General features: G+C 44.9%; 1 protein-coding gene and 1 long non-coding RNA gene across 2 annotated transcripts in view; one reads left to right on the forward strand and one right to left on the reverse strand.

Moving 5' to 3' along the window:
- The window catches only part of BCL2L14 (BCL2 like 14), a 209774-nt gene that overhangs the window by 149947 nt on the left and 42997 nt on the right, over positions 1–16830 (forward strand). The window lies entirely within an intron of this gene.
- LOC133344195 (uncharacterized) lies at positions 1217–11621 on the reverse strand. Its single transcript, XR_009755326.1, has 7 exons — positions 11487–11621; positions 7425–7531; positions 6914–6928; positions 6507–6711; positions 5502–5561; positions 3185–3268; positions 1217–1331 (listed from the first exon to the last, which is right to left on the reverse strand). It is a non-coding gene; the product is annotated as an uncharacterized LOC133344195 (long non-coding RNA).

Genomic DNA, 16830 nt, shown 5'->3' on the forward strand with positions numbered 1-16830 from the left:
GGGTGGGCAGGGCTAAAAGAGAACAATAGGTGCACATGTTGTTCTTTTACCCGGTGTTGGTTGACAATCCAAATATAAAAAAAGAGTACTGTTAAACGCTGGGGATGTCAACACTTGGTAAAGTAGAATAGTACCTGTCAAATAAGATGGTCCAAATATGTGTAGTTAAATCTTATTTGCATGGTTAATAACATCTTTCCAATGATTACTCAGTTTGTACCCATCATCACGGTTGAAGTTACGTCTGTGTTTGTATATCTGGATGGCTTCGTGTACAAACCTTTCATGGTAGCCAGAAGGTTTGCAGAGCACCTTGGTCTCGGAAAAGACAATATCATGAGAGCCCACAGCGTTGTAGCAATGATCGGCAATGGCGGATTATTAATTAGGGTGGGTGCTCCAGGTGGAATGACGTCACCCGCTTATTAATGAGGGGGGTGTGCCATGTGGGGTGACGTCACCCATGAGGGGGGGAGAGGCAGTGACGTCAACCACTCATGATTATTAATGATCGCGTTGCAGAGTTAGCGTGACATCAGGGTCACTTCAGTCCACACTTACGTCGCACGACGTTTCGGAGGCAACACAAGCTTCCTTCATCAGGTGTAAAAAAGGCACAGCAGGATGGGGGGGGGTGGAGCCCGTCCTCCTTGGCTCCTCCCCCTCCTCTTACCCTATATAACAACGTCTCATCACAAATAACTCTCGCTACAGTTATTTTGCCGTGCGTTTTTAACACCTGATGAAGGAAGCTTGTGTTGCGTCCGAAACGTCGTGATTTAATTTAGTTGTTTTCATTTATTTTATTTTATTTATTGTTTTACCTACGTAACTTTACCGAAACAAACAAAGAGTAAGATTATCCCATGTATAGGTTTCCCTCGCTTTACCTGGTAGATGCGTTTCAAAAACAAGGCACACAAAGTGAAATCGCACAACTTAAAATGCATTGCTCAAGATGGCGCATAGAGTACATATAATGTTGTTCCACGTCCGACCGAGTGAATTCAAACCGCATATAGCTAATTTCGGGTAGAAATATCACACAAACAGAACCCACATAAAGGGGAGGAAAACCCGTATTGGAATGATTGTGGTCTTGTAAAATGAAGTATGGTGGATGAATTGGTGTTGCAGGTTGAGCGGTTTAATGTTCTGTTGTCTCGAACACAGAGTTATGTACTACAAGTGTCATACATTTAAATTTTGAATGTTGGTAATATATTATTGCCTTATCGCCTTACCACTGATTGATCCAAGGTGTATGTGATACGACTTGAAATATCCCCGTCCATTGCTGGTACAGGAAACGTCGTTGGCACTGAAGAAAACTATAAGAATATGGTGTGAGAGGTTTCACTCATATGATATTGGTCATTTCAGCCAGGTGTATCGTGCCCAATGAGTTTTACACAGTTTTTACTTTAAACTATTCTCAACCAGGTTAACACGTAAGTTTTCGCGACTAATATTATTCATAATGAAGGTTTTTTTGGGTTAGATCGCGTAAGTATAAATGTGTCACTATGAGACCTCCTTTACCAGTGGCAAAATATAGTAGTAGGTTTTTACCCTTTAAACTGGTACAAAACTGACACCTTTGCTTGTGTTGCAGTTATTGCAAACATGATGCCTTGTATAAAGGTGTCAGTTTTGTACCAGTTTAAAGGGTAAAAACCTACTACTATATAAATGTGTCGTAACCCTCCACCACCCGACACAGCCAGTAAGATTTGTCACGTAAACAAAACGTGCCAATTAGTTACTAGTGTAGTGTCGTGTGTAATGTAGTGCATAGTGTAGTATACTACTTCAGCTCATCGGTGTGTTGGAGAGTAAATCCACAACATTTATAATTTTAGTACGACGTTTCTCTGGTAATTACATCCAGCACTATTCTGGCAAATTTATGTTTTGTCTCAATTAATTCAGGGTTCTCGGTCCAGTTTTGTAAACGATGGGATTTTGAAGTGACCCTAACCCTTAATAACGAAAATAGATTAAATATCAAAGTAAAAAAAGTAACAATTAAAATGTTTCAATGCCAGTGTTAAAGTAAATAAAATAACTCAATGTGTCCTGACTTTTGGATCACCCTGTATATAAAAGTATACGATTTAGCGTTGTCAAAGAATTATAGATATTATTGTCATTTTAGGTTTACCAATATAAATACTAGCAGTTGTACCAGTTCTTCGCACGGAAATTGATAGTTTAGTCCTAGTTTTAAGTTTATTCAATGAACGAATATTGATTATATAGTCGCGTTCACCTATAAATTCCAGACAGCATAAGCGGTGCAAATTTCATGACGTCAGTACAGTATGGGAGCTACCCACATACCAAATTTCAAGTTTGTAGCATGTTGAGAAGTATGCTAAACATTTCGAACACTCATATCTACAAATTTCCCTTATATATGTAGTGGATTAACGCGCGCCAGTGGGGGGGAAATTGTAAACACGTGTGGGTAATGGACAGTGGGGTCGTATTAGGACAAGCAGGTGCTGCTGGGGGGCAACGGCCGGAGAGAGACGGCTCGTTAGGTAATTATGGGATGCAGGGCAGTGATTGGCCGGTTGTTGTTGTCAAGGCCAAAGTGGCGCCAGTAAGTCTGGGTTCGGAGCAGGTGGCGGCGGGGGGGGCTGGTTAATTAATTGGTAATTAATGAGGAGGGGGATAAATAGGGGAGCGTCAGAGTGAGATGGGGAGTTGTGCTGGGAGCTGGACGGAGATGGAGCGGAACTTGAAGAAGAAGAGATGTGAGATAGAATAGGCTAGCAGCGGAGCAGGAGAAAAAGTATAGGCTAGCAGTGGAACGGAGACGAGAGAGACAGTCCTGGTGTCTTGGTGGTGAAATGTGCGGAGTTTGATGAAAATAAAGTGACGACAGAAAATGAAGAAGTTGTCCACGTAAAGTTCAGCACTACATATACAGTATAGCTAACTATTCCCTGATTATAAATACAGATACTGAACCATGACGGGCTCTATTTGTGACAATGAGCTGTGCTTCTTTGTGAAATGGAGAATGTGTTTTTTGGGAAATGGCTCTTTTTAATTGAACTTTGCAAAGTATCTCAAGTAACACCGCTGCTCTCATAGTGCACAAATTTGTTTGAACTTTTTTTACATTTTAATGAGTATTTTCTGATCAAAGAGTGAGACTACGTCTTGTACTTACCTCGGAGATATGCCACATGTAAGGAGTACCTTGAAATTCTGGGTCAAATTCATTGACATCGAGAATTTTTACTGCAATACTAGCCTGAAAGTGTCAAAGTAGACAATTAGTATTTTTGAGGAAACAAGATTGATCAACAATAACTTGTATAACAACAAATGATTGTTACATTTTTCTTAAAAAAAAAACTATTTTCTCAACAGCTAAAGTATGTTACACTGAAGACACACTCAACATATTCTGATTTTAATAATTATTTTCTGAGCTCCCAGTTTTGTAAGAGAGCAAAATGTAAAGATCAATATACAGTAAAACAAAGGTATAAAACATAAAGGGAAAGTGATTGAATTTGGCTTCATGGAAGCTTCAAAATGGGCATTATAATACATGTATGAATCTTCAAGGTATCCTGGCCACAATTTTGAACATCTTATATGGGCTCAGAAAACGCGAACGCATTCGTCAAACACTGCCTTAAAAGCAAACATATCTCAAGAAGGTCATTGCCCAAAACGCCACCTGTTATATATTTAACATATTAAGGCCACAGTGTTTCTGGCAAATGTGTTGAGTGTTTTGTTATTTGTGCTTATGCACCCCTACCAATGCAGTATCATATAATGTGTTATATTTTCTCAGTAATGTTGCTTTAGATGCTATACAAATACAATGGCTATCAGTGTGCTCATTTTAAAGTGATTAATCTACGAGTATCAAGATCAAAAGGAAAATCGAGCCTTCTGCAGCCAGCCTCGCGATTGTGGAATCTCCTTCCTCGATCCATGAGGGATTCCGAGTCTGTTTCACTTTTTAAATCGCGTCTTAAAACTCACCTGTTTGTACAGGCTTTCCCCGTAACTTAAAATTTGAAAATCTATTTTGTCGCCTGATTGTATTGCTCTGTAATGATTATGATTCACTCCCCTCAAAGTTCTTCACTTCATTGGGATTTAGAGTGTAGTCATTGATATTGTTATTATCAGCTTTCTAGTTAACTTAAATGTCATCTATATTTCAAAATGATAGGATCTTCATAAATATAGTTGCCATCTGGTCTTAGGTCTTCCGCTTGGTCGCCAACCTCATTCCAAATGTTATCTCGTTCACCAGCTCCCATCCATCCTACACAAATTTCCTAACCCAGCAAAAACTAACTTGCCTGATTATATCTATAATACTTAACTGCCATGTTCCCTTCATTACATATACTGTCTTGTCAATTATTTCCTAGCATCTGTGTCAGAAATATATCCTAAAATGCCTACAACTCTTTTTTGAGATACTTCATTCAGGTCTAGCCCGAGCACTCCTGCCTCAAATATCTCATTCTTTACAACGACTCATCTCCTATCCCGTCTTCGAAAGTGGTTTTCAAGGCCTATTAAAAACCAGCGCCCAAGCCACTGATGTTAACCATGGGTAGGAATCGAACTCAGGTAACAGGTATTCATAGTCTCTGTGCGCTAACCACTAATCCACCGCATCCTAAAACTGCACACCACCGACATTACTACAGCTCTTGTGCCTGGCTAAGTGCACTTTGAGCAGTGCCGGATGATCCTAGTAGCACAAGTAGCTGCATATGCTCCGGGCCCCGCACTTTCAAGGGCCCCACACTAAATGCTTTCAAGCTATCAATTCCGGTTCAGAGATTCTGCACTTGCTCTATTACTATAGTACTATACCGCCTTCAACTTTTATGAACGACTGGGTGTTTGAGGTTAGCGATTTGTCGTATTATCTGGCTGTATAGCAAATGAAAAAATACAAATAACTTTACTATGCAACTTAAAAATTTGTGTTTTAATATTTACGTGTTTTTTATTTATTTCGGGCCCCTTTATAATACATGCTACAGACTCCGCACTAGCTTAGTCCGGCACTGACTATGAGGCCACTGTAAAGTGAGGCCACGCTGGCAGGTCACAGGATAGGCCCAGGTGTTACAAGTCAATTGACTGAGATGACAGCAGATGCAAACACTGCATTACCGGGTATGTCATCTTACTCTGCTTTAGTGGATCGACACTTTAGTCGTTGTGAGTAGTCCCTCCTCTGCCCTTCTTGGCCTGTAGCATTTTTCATGAGCCCTCTCTCCAGAAGGTAATCTTGACACCACTGGCACCTATCATTGGCAAGTCAATCCAGCTCCAAAACCGTGCAGCGCTAATGTTGGCCCCTCTAGTCGGTCAAACAAAAGGTCCTTTGCAATGTAGTGACTGGGCATGTGGTGCCCTTGATTCAGCACTGCAGACATTACAACTGTGATCACTACATATATTGTTCATCTGTGATGTAGGTATGTAAAATATCTTACCCGATATATTAATCCATCAAATTCGCATGTCAACGTGAGAATAGCAGTCTCTCCCAGTGTCTGTTTTAATAGTACAAAAAGAGAAATAGCAGTTTAATGCAACCGATGTATTAAGTTAAACAATGTAATTTAAAATAATATTAATTGTTCAGGTGGCTGGGTGCCTCCAATGTCACAGTCTTCTTCTTCAGCTCAGCTTGCACCACTTAAATTCAGGATTTTAAGCCAGCTAGCCACGTGTGCAGTGAGTTGATGGTCTAAGCATAGTTACCAATGATTACAATATAAACCATTAATCCTCTGTGAGTTGGGTGGGTGGGATTCTTCAAGCCTGTAAGCTGCTATGTACCGCAATGTTACTCCAAAAATCCTATGTAAAACTTTGCATATTTTCATGAGATTTTAGCCGTGCCACTCCGATAATCTACTGAAAATTAGTTTGCCTTGTTGCGCTAAAAATATAAATAATTCCGAAGGTAGTGTCTCACGAATTTTAGGAGGAATTAGCCTCTTTAAACTGCGACTTTAATGTGGATGAAAGTTTTGAGCCACCCTCCAAAACAAATACAAAATCCGTATAAATTCATTGAGTCTAGGGGTTTCCTCCTGGTGCATTATGGGAATTGCTGTGAACCGTGGGGTCGCCGCTCCATTGGGGTATTAGAATAACAATTGTCTCCTGTAATCCTGATATTTATCATGGATTAATGGGGCTACAAGTAAATGCTGTACTTCCCTTATAATTCGTAATTTATTTTGCGAATTAATGGGATCGTGCGGCTCTTTCCACCAGAAATCCGTGGCACATCGCACAGGTGTGAAGATGTGGAAAAGTTGTTGCGGATTTCCAGTCTAACCTCCATTGTGCGCCGCATATTATAGGATCCCGCGATACGGTCGACCTGTAGCGACGCAAATGCTTGGAGACCGGCAGTATTCTAAAGCGGTTTGGTGCATGTGCATTAACAGATTTTAAGCTGCAGTAATGTTTGTGACTGTGATTACCTCTCTGTCCAAGGCTGTTTGATTAGCCACTAGCAGCTGTTTATCTTGCAATTTGAAAATAGTATTTGGGTATCAAGGTTAAAACAATTTCTGATATATTTCCTTCAACAGATATGTTGAAAAATGCTAAATCGTTTGTTGAATTTTCAGTGACTTCTGCATTAAATATCCTTGAAGTAGTTGGAATAGTTAAAATCGCAGGGAGCTGATGGAGAAATACAAAAACAGCAGAGTTAACATCACGTAAGAATGCATTTTACAATCGAGCAAGAATTTACAGAACACAGCAATGATAATTGAGTAACAGCAGTATCGCGAACCAATCAAAATCACACGATCGTGGTAAAGGATTAACACTTAACTTTTTATCTACACGTTTATTTTGTTGTAACAAAGAGGAGTCTTACCTGCATCCGTATTTTCTGAAAAACAAAAAATAAAATTAGAATTTGTTTATTTGAAACTAAACATTCATGCTCTTATATAAGCGCACAACTTTATCCATCTGTGATGAACGCTGCACTTTCCGTCGTTTTCATGCAGGGGGCGCTGCAAACCTACGCGCCCCCTGCATGAACGACGGAGTCGCAGGGACAGGCGTCCGATTACGTGGGAATCGATCTGCAGACGGCAATCTTCTCGCACGGCCAGCAGCTTCGTGTCCCCTTATCTCGATCCCGCAATCCCAAACAGGTAAAAGTCCGCATCGAACCGAACCCCAAGCAAGGCCATCTACTTAACGACGAGAGAAAATTCACACAAAATGTCGTTTTAAATTAAGTCTTCCAGATGTAACATGATATAAGCTTTGAATGGAGAAATGAAATAATCTAATTGAAAACATAATACAATTCAAAGATGTTTCATTTTAAAACTTCAAAACGGAGCATCGGGTGCTTGCGTGAATGCGTAGTTCACCTGCCCAGAGCATTAAAGAAAATAGAAGACAGAGGACCAACGGGCGGAGTGCCATTTTGTTTGGGATGGTCCCACCAGCGTCTTTGCAACTTGTCAGCCAAAGACACCTGGGAAGAGAGGGCATCACCTTTTAGCAATAAAAACACCAGGTGACCACACGTCACAATGAGTTACTTGTTCCATACCACAGACACTGAGAGCAGGCCCGACAGCCTATAATGCAAAGTGGCCAGCAACCAAGAGCTATTGTGTAAATAGCACGTCAGTTACGAACTGACGCATTGGACTGTGGAATTGAGGGAGATCATAGGAGTTGAGTGAAGGAGAGATCATGGAAGCGAGTTTCAAAGTCAAGCAGTGCAAGAAGAGAATGGCGAAAAGAAACGTGCCCTCCTGCAATGTGGATTAGAGGGAACAGCAAGTTTGTTGAAATTCATCTTTGACATTGGTTGGACGTATCGAGGCATGACGTTTCTGGGGAAATGACTGCGCAGTAGCGATGACAGAATTACAAAGATGCAGTTTAAATACAGTGAGAAAGTGACCGGAGGTTAACACAAGATAATCAACTAGCCGGGTAGTTTTATGTTGAATCACATCTGCAAAGTCACGTATGAACTAGAAACTTGAGCTTCATACTGCAGTACTAACTGGTTTGAAGCTTTTGCGACTGCAGGAATCTATACTCTTTTGTTCTTTTGGTAAAGTCACGTAGGTATAAAATAAAATAAATCACGACGTTTCGATCGCAACACAAGCGACCGTCATCAGGCGGAACCGATACAGCAGGACAACTGCTGATTTAGGAGAAAGATCTACTAACAACAAGAGCTTATAAAGGGTTTTGGTGGGTTCAACCCCTGGGGTAAGTGTGCGGAGCTAGAGAAGGAAGCAAGGGGGAGGCAAGGAGGGAGGGAGAGGGGAGTTGGGCACAGGTAATAGATGGAAGGTAGAGAGAAGCTGGGTTAGTGATGCTAATGTGAGAAAATTAGCATGCCAATGGTACAGGATGCTGCAGCGTTGGTTGCCGCGCTGTGAGAAAGGGGGGAGGCACATTAGCATCACTAACCCAGCTTCTCTCTACCTTCCATCTATTACCTGTGCCCCCCCCTTTCTTCCTTCTCTAGCTCCGCCCACTTACCCCAGGGGTTGAACCCACCGAAACCCTCTACAAGCTCTTGTTGTTAGCAGATCTTTCTCCTAAATCAGCAGTTGTCCTGCCGTATCGGTTCCGCCTGATGACGGTCGCTTGTGTTGCGATCGAAACGTCGTGATTTGTTTCATTTTTACCTACGTGACTTTACCGAAGGAACCAAAGAGTAAGCAGTACTAACCGTTGTATGAAACTGTTCAAAGTGAATTGAGCCAAAGTAGACTGACTGAAACCCCCTGATTCGATAGATATCCACGATTAGACTCTCAGAACCTGGCTGCCCTTGTGAGCTGGTTTACCACCTTTTGGGCCACCATCTTCTTAATTTACAATGGTGGAATAAGAAACAGCCGATGGCGGGTTAAATATGCAGTTCTCATATGATGCGGTACACATTGATATCAATACGAGTTCATCTGATATTGTGAGACGTGGTAATGGATATGTTACATGGACAAATGATACGATCAAATATCGTGCAATATGAATCCTTTAACGGAGCTCTCAAGTTGATACCGCTAATGTGTAAGACAGCCCAGAGGTTACGTCTTCCCCTTTTACGTCCTTTCACAAATGTGTCGTCGCTTTATTATGAACACCGCTACCCGATTTGCCTCACCTCAAGCCACACTTACGTCGCTGACAGCACCACCATACTCTCTCGTATCTGCCGCCTCTCACTCCGCCTTCGCCTCCACCTACCCTCTAAACCGCTTTTATTGACGTTGTTTAAAAATTCGTCATCGCACCTTTCAGGTACGCATCCCCGACGTAAATCGGGGTATTACCGTGTTTGTATTAGCCCCCTCCACCCGCCCAACCTCCGCTGTCGGGTTGGAGCGTGGGAAGATGGGGAAGGGAATGGGGCCGATGCTGATTCTTTTCCCAAATTAAGACCTGATTGAAACGTCACCAGGGAGGAGAGCAGGTTGTTGTGGTAAGCGTGTGCTGTTACCACGCTTGCAATCTGTATTATGCTTTGGTTGCTTACTACATAACTATTAATACACCTTGAGTTGTGCGCCTTTTGGCGTCATCTGGTCCAACCCATGTGAGACTAGGCTCTAAGGAAAGCTGTCTCGGGTGTGGACCAATCAACTTCAAGGACAGTGCACATTATCAGAGTTATGTCTTTTGTTTGTATTATGACTGCAGGTATTGCGGTCTATGCCAACATGACTCCTTGTAAAAAGGTGTCAGTTTTGTTGCCAGATAGAAGGGTAAAAAAACAATTATCATTATTAATACACCTCGCAAGATGTGTGAGGTTCAGCACAGTTTCTGTCATGTTCATTGCGTGACACTTGAGAGCTTTGCTGTTATTAGGAAGAAAACAATACTCTCCTTTTATCTTTAATCGCGTGTTTGCAATATTATGGATAAGAAGAAGGCTTGATTGATGACCGTTATTAACGAGGAAAGATCCAATTGAGACTACTAGGATGACTTAGTATCAAAAGCCACTGATATGTTAAGAAAACGAAAGCTTTTCTTTCACTTATTTTATTCCAACGTAATTTCCGCTGTGTGGATAAAAGCATGGAAAATGTTTGGGCTTGCCACACACGGCAGCATATTGAGGTTCTACGTAATAACTCGTTTACTATTCCAATAACACCTCAGTCCAAATTTAACACTGACCATAATGTGCCCCTGTAAATGTAAGTTTATCAAAGGCACGCCGTGTGCAGTTAGCCTTACGCACAACCTTCCAGAATGTTCTCACCACAAACCTAAATTCTAGGCCTAACCCTAATTCCTCTTATTTGTGTCACATTGTAAAACAGTGAATGTACTGTACATATTTATATAATTTCGTCATTTTATTACACCCACTAACCTCTGGTCGACCATGATTAGGATTATAATTTGTACAATGCTAGCAAAATGCATGGGAAGTGTCGTCATTTTTTCAGTGGTATGCGGCCATTTTGACTCTTAACTCCGACGAATGTAATTCGTTGTTATCCGTCATTATTTCAGCACGACGATGTGTAATGAGCGATCACACATTCCTCTTCTAACAAAAACAACATCGATAGGCTGGTGCTGTGACAGACCGCTTGTCTCACAAATCCCGATGTGATGGGCTGAATAGGTCCATCATCCAGCCAGAAAAGACCAAATAAGTACCACTTTATGGGAAACCAACGGTTGCTTGACTTACATATAAATAAAATTGCACCTGCCATAGGAATGTGGAATTTCACCATTGGTGAAATGGGCGCTATTTGTAAATGGGAACTGCACAACTACGCAAGATGAGGCCCTGACAGTAAAAATCCAACCAATAACAGGGATATCTTGTCACTTCTCTTATCCGCCAATTTGTGGAACAATGGGAGTTATCCGGTACATGGACAATGGATTAATCGTGCACCCCGATGACAAAAAAACGGTATTGTGGGTAAAGCTAAATGTGGGTAGAAGGGGTTTTCTGATCGTAAATAATTGTTGCATAATATTGTAAATAGATGATTACGGACAGTTGTAGTTCTGGGATTAAAAACAATATTGGACGGCAGACGTCATGCCAAAAATTTAAACAAATATTGTCCTTGCCCCGCACCTCCAGTTAGCACGGTTGGCTACGTACAATGCGAAATAATTTCAACAAACATACATACAATATATATTTAGCAATGTGACAGACACGTAACATTGTTAATAAATTAATGCATTTCAGTGTATAAGATTGATACACGACGTACATTGAGCCAACCAACGCCGTTAGCTATTCTAGCACACGACTACCACCCCTTGCTGTTGAGTTGCGCTTTTAGGTTGATAACAAGTCCTTCGTCAAAAAGAAAACGTGTAAAGATACGATACAAATATAGCTATCGATATGAAGTATAATTTACTCGCGTTACGACATCAACTATAGAGTGATTACTGAAGAGACTCACCTCGAGTGAATTTGACGATATTATCCAAATAGCTTCTTTCAGTAAAGTCCGTCTTCACAGCGTATAGAGAAATGGGCCTTGTGGCACAAGGAAGTAAATTTTAAAGCTCTTTGAAGCAGATGGTTAACGGTTAACTGATAGCTTTTGGGTTCAAGAGTACTAAGGTCGGATTTACAGCTTTGAGCGGTGTGCCGTTTCGTAGTAATAATTAACCATATTGAGAGATATCCGGTTGTTTCACACCCCTATATTGGGTGGGCTTACCGGATGACAAGGACCTCTGCACAGGCTTGTCTGTGTGAGAGCTGCTTTGTGTGAAGAATAGCAGACCGCGTTGAATGGAATCCCAAGCAATGGACACTTACTGACCATACTAATAGGGGTTTTCCCTTTTTTTCTGGCAACAAAACTGATACCTTTTGCAAGGAATCATGCTTACATTAACCACAATACTTGCAGTCAAATGCAAAAAAAAAACAATACTCTGATAATTTATGCATTGTCTTTGAAACTGATTGGTCCACACCAGAGACAGCTTTCTTTAGAGCCTCGTCTCATAAGGCTACAAAGAAAGCTGTCTCTGGTGTGGACCAATCAGTTTCAAAGACAATGCATAAATTATCAGAGTATTGTTTTTTGTTTGCATTTGACTGCCAGTATTGTGGTTAATGTAAGCATGATTCCTTGCAAAAGGTATCAGTTTTGTTGCCAGAAAAAAGGGGAAAACCCCTATTAGTATATTTTGGTACTGGCAAAGGAAGTCCCATGATGTAACTTACTGACCAGTTGAAAATAGCCGTAAATGTCAGTGGCAACAGAACCACTGAGCGTCCCACCTTCTATCGAGTGTTGGACATCTCTACGGTTTGTGGACAGCCAGTGGTGGAAGCACGATCATTCCTGTGATGTGGCCTGTGATCTGAATAGTGAATACAACTACAACCTCCTGTCAAGTGTTAATCATGCGCACAAACTCTTTGGGATGACGCTCATTAACTAAGTAAAACGTCACCAAGATCTGTTACTGAAAGTATCACATACATTATTCACGATACGTTATGACAACACGTTTAATTTGTGAAAGGGATGAAAACAAGCAACCCACGATTGATATTTGCGTCTCCCCAAATCAATGTTTAACAATGAAATCAGTCCACAAACTGAGTCTTAACTCCTACACTAATAGCATGTATGTTCAATATTTATTGATGTCAACGTTCCATAAACATACGTTTTGACAGCAACGTTAAAGCCGCCGTGACTGAATGATTTGCTACTATATTTGAAGGTATTCTGAATGCTGTAGGTTCTGAAATAGCCGGAGCGATATGCCAAAGAGGATTCACAAATTTGTCATCAATCGGGAGCTGCTGCTGCTGAAAATGGCCAAAATAATTCTGCTTCCTCTTATGTTCTTAAACTTAAGATATAATTTTTTCAAGAGAATGCCCATTTTCAAGGTCGGCCTGCTTGCTTGCTCCACATTAACATCAGCAGACATCATCGTCTGAAGTTGGTGAAATGTTGTGATATATTTTGTGTTCATCCTAATTAGTTTTTTTTACTCGATTCCATAAGCATATTAAGCATTACACGTAGGTAATCCGCCTGATGACGATTGCTTGCGTTGCGATCTATTATTTTTTCTACCTACGTGACTTTACCGAAAGAACCCAAGATTATGGATTCCTGCAGTCACGAAAGCTTCAAATCAATATTAAGCATTGTTCACAATGTTCGGAGGAGACAATGGGGTGGAGGTGTACAATGCAAATCATGACTTATTTGTAGGTTTTAATCGTGGGCTGAAGGGAGAAGGGTATTGAGTCGTTAATTAAATGATGAGGTTGCAGGAGTTCTGCATGGACAAATGTGTGGCAGAATGTGTGGGCAATGACAGGGGTGTATTAAACGGACGTGACTTATGATGCGTTGACGGAGTCTTAATGAAGGGAGTGAACCGCGACATTTTACAGCGAAATGCCAGTGAGCCCACGAGGTGGTGAGATGTTAACTCTCTTACTTGGTAAGCAGGAGCATCGTGGGTACCATATTTGGAGTTCGTTTGCTCGCGTGGATCTTTCTCCAGGTCCTACGATTTTCCCCTGCACATTCAGGAAAGCATGCGTTTAGAGTATTTGGCTGCTATAAATTTCGACGTGATGATAAGACATTTCGCTGGGCTATCACTTGTGGCCAAGTGGCTTCTGAAAAAAGAGCTATATAGCTCGGTGAGCCTTACCTTTGTAGGGCTGTTACAGAGGGGCTGGTTGTGTAGGGCTGTTTGCATAGGGGCTAACGGATAACAAACACAGTGGGCGGGGACTCTGTGAGCACACGGGGTGGTGCCCGCAACGACGTCCGCACTGGACGGCGTGAGGGGGGTTTCGATCCTCTAGGGGGGTATAAAAAGGGATGAGCCAGAGAGCTCGGGGCTCAGTCTTAGGGTAGTTAAGGGAAGACAGAAGACCGGCCAGATAGGCCCTGGACTCCCCCTGGGACGCCGCCCTTGTAAGGGCAGCGCAGGCTGGAGCCAGTGGCGTGGTCCCGGAACCAGAGTTAGACCTCTGGGATTCCGGGTACCGTAGCCCGACTAACCAGTGTCGGGCCAGACAGCCTCCCCTAGCCCGTTAGCGGAGGACTCGGCTAGGAAGGCTAGCTAGGGGTGAATTCCCAGTTGTACGGGTGAGGGGGCCGATACATCCCTCCAGTGCTGTAAGACATTGTGCAAATAAATACGTGTGCCTTACCACGTTGTCCACGCGTCTTGAAGAGTACTTCATCTGGCGTCAGAAGAACTAAGAACATGGACACGCGCCAATCAGCTCGAGCCAGGGAACAGCAAACGGAAGACGCCGCCGAAATTGTCGAGCCCGAGATGGCTCAACAAGACAACGTGCAGCCGGGGCCGGACGCGTTCTTACCGGAGCGTCGCCATGAAGAGGAGCAGCGGACAGACGACCTGAGGCTGGCTCACGAGAGGCTGGCTGAACTGCTCTACGCCGCTGCCGCTACGCTGGAGAACATCACACGGCTGGGGGCTGGTGGTCCACCGCGGGGCGAGGGGAGCCGGCGTCCGGAGCGCCTTCCCGCCATTTCTGAAGATTCAAATTTTGAATTTCCCGCCATCGACGCGGCGACCGCTAGGGGCGTGGCCAACCTCAACCTGGGGTCCGACATCGGCCGCGCTGGGGCTGCCGCATCAACGACGGAGGAGGGCGCGTCATCAAGGCTGCGACAGGCGATACCATCTGCCGTTCGCGCCGAGACACAGCCGAGTCGGGGAGACAGCAGCCCACGGGACTCCACGGCAACCGCTGCGCTGCACCAAAGGCTGCCCCCGCTTAAAGAATTCGTGGGCGCAGAGGGCGACTGGGGCGGCTTCCAAAGACGCTTCCTCGCCCACCAAGAAATGGCCAAATGGACAGACGCTGAAGCTCTCAGCGCCCTGCCGGCGCTCCTGGACGGCGACGCGCTTGCCGCCCTAACATCGGCGCCGAAGGAAAGGCGCTCTACACTGCCGATGGCGCTGCAGCTGCTGGCCGGAGTCTACGGGCCTTCCGCGGAGTGTAGGCAGCAGTTCTACGACCGCCAGCGGGGCGCGAAGGAGTCGCCGCTGGCTTACAGAACAAGCCTCCTGGCATTGGCCAAGACAGCCTTTCCTCGCATGGACGAGGACGGGGTCGACGCCATGGTAACTGAAAAAATCCTCCTGCTAGCAGACGACCTGGACATCGCCGTCGTGGCACAGGAGGATTCTGAGATGACTTCTCTACAAGCGGCGCGACTCCTCCACGCCAACTTGCTGTCGCAGCGGCGGAAGGCCAGCAGGGCAGCGGCTGGGCGTGCGGTGGCGGCAGCCACCCTTCCGGCGGAGGAGGTCTTCGCCGTCAACCATCGTCGGCAGCAGGGGACGGGAGCGCGGCCGGCCCGGGATGGGTCGAGCCGCTTCGACCGTCCGTCATCGCCGCCGCCGCTTCCGCGCTGCTTCAACTGCGGCGTCCGGGGCCATGTCGCCTCGGGGTGCCGCTCTCCCCGACAGCGTGGGACGACGCCTCGCCAGGACGCCGGGCCTCCTCCTCCTCCCAAGCTCCATCAGCATGATCCGGCGAGTCGCGACACCACACATGTTTGGCCAACACACACACCTGTCGCACACTCTCGCATCGCAACAAATGGGGGGACGACGTTGCATCGCGACGGGCCGGCGCGTACCACTGTGGGGACTCGAATTGAGCCCGGGCAGTGGTCCGCGTTGGCCCATCGCGTTGTGGCCGCATCGTCAGGGTCGTCGGCCGTCGTGGGACTTATTGACGGGGTTGAGGTACGCATCCTGGTTGACACGGGGGCATCGGCGACCATTATTTCCGAATTGATTTACAACATTTTGCCTGTCCAAAGCCGTCCCTTACTACCAGTTAATGTCCCATTCTATGCGGCGAATGGGGGCTCCCTTGGTATTATTGGACAAATTCGAGCGCAAATTTGTATTGGGGATATCAAATTATCAGGCCCGATTTTTGTCTCCTCCTCACTGGCGGTTCCGTGCCTGCTGGGGACAGACTTCTTGGGAAAAATGCCGATCCGTATTTTAATAGACCAGGGATGTATTGAGCTCCCGTCGGGACGGCGCATGGCGTTTTTACCCTCCCCTTCGGTGATTCGGACGGCGTTCGTAACCAAACCAGCGTCCGTCGTTGAAACCGTTCGTGTGCCGCCGGGGGCTCAGATGTTAGTACCTCTAAAACTTCGTCGGTCCTTCGCAGAGGGTATGGGGGCCCACGGGATCTTGTTGGGACCGTCTAGGGCCGGGGTTAGTGGACCGCAATTGATCCCGGCCCTGACCGTTGTGAGGGGAGATGGGGACCCTTTCATCGCGGTCCTCAATGTGGGATCGCAACCTGTTGTGGTTCCTCGAGGGACGGTGCTTGCGCACGCGACGCCAATGCCCTGCGAGGAACCGGTTGCGAATCACGTCGGCACCGCCACCCGACTGCACCCACATTCGGACAGCGATGACGGGTGGCTCGACGCGCTTTGTGCGGGATCGACGGACCTGTCAAATTCAGAGCGCCAACAGCTTAGAGCACTACTGCAGGAATTTTCCGACGTTTTCAGTCGAAATAAATATGATTTGGGTTGCACTCATCTGCTGCGTCACCATATTGACACGGGTGACAGCGCGCCAATTCGCCAAAATCCGTTTCGGTTGAGTCCCGCCGAAAAGGACCATGTCAAATTGGCTGTGGATGACATGTTAGCCGCCGACATCATTTCTCCCTCTACCAGCCCTTGGGGAGCACCGATCGTCCTGGTTAAAAAACAGGACGGCTCGTTGCGGTTT

This window comes from Lethenteron reissneri, chromosome 2 (genome assembly GCF_015708825.2).
Source record: "Lethenteron reissneri isolate LAM-NWPU_2019-01 chromosome 2, ASM1570882v1, whole genome shotgun sequence".
NCBI classification, from domain to species: Eukaryota; Metazoa; Chordata; class Hyperoartia; order Petromyzontiformes; family Petromyzontidae; genus Lethenteron; species Lethenteron reissneri.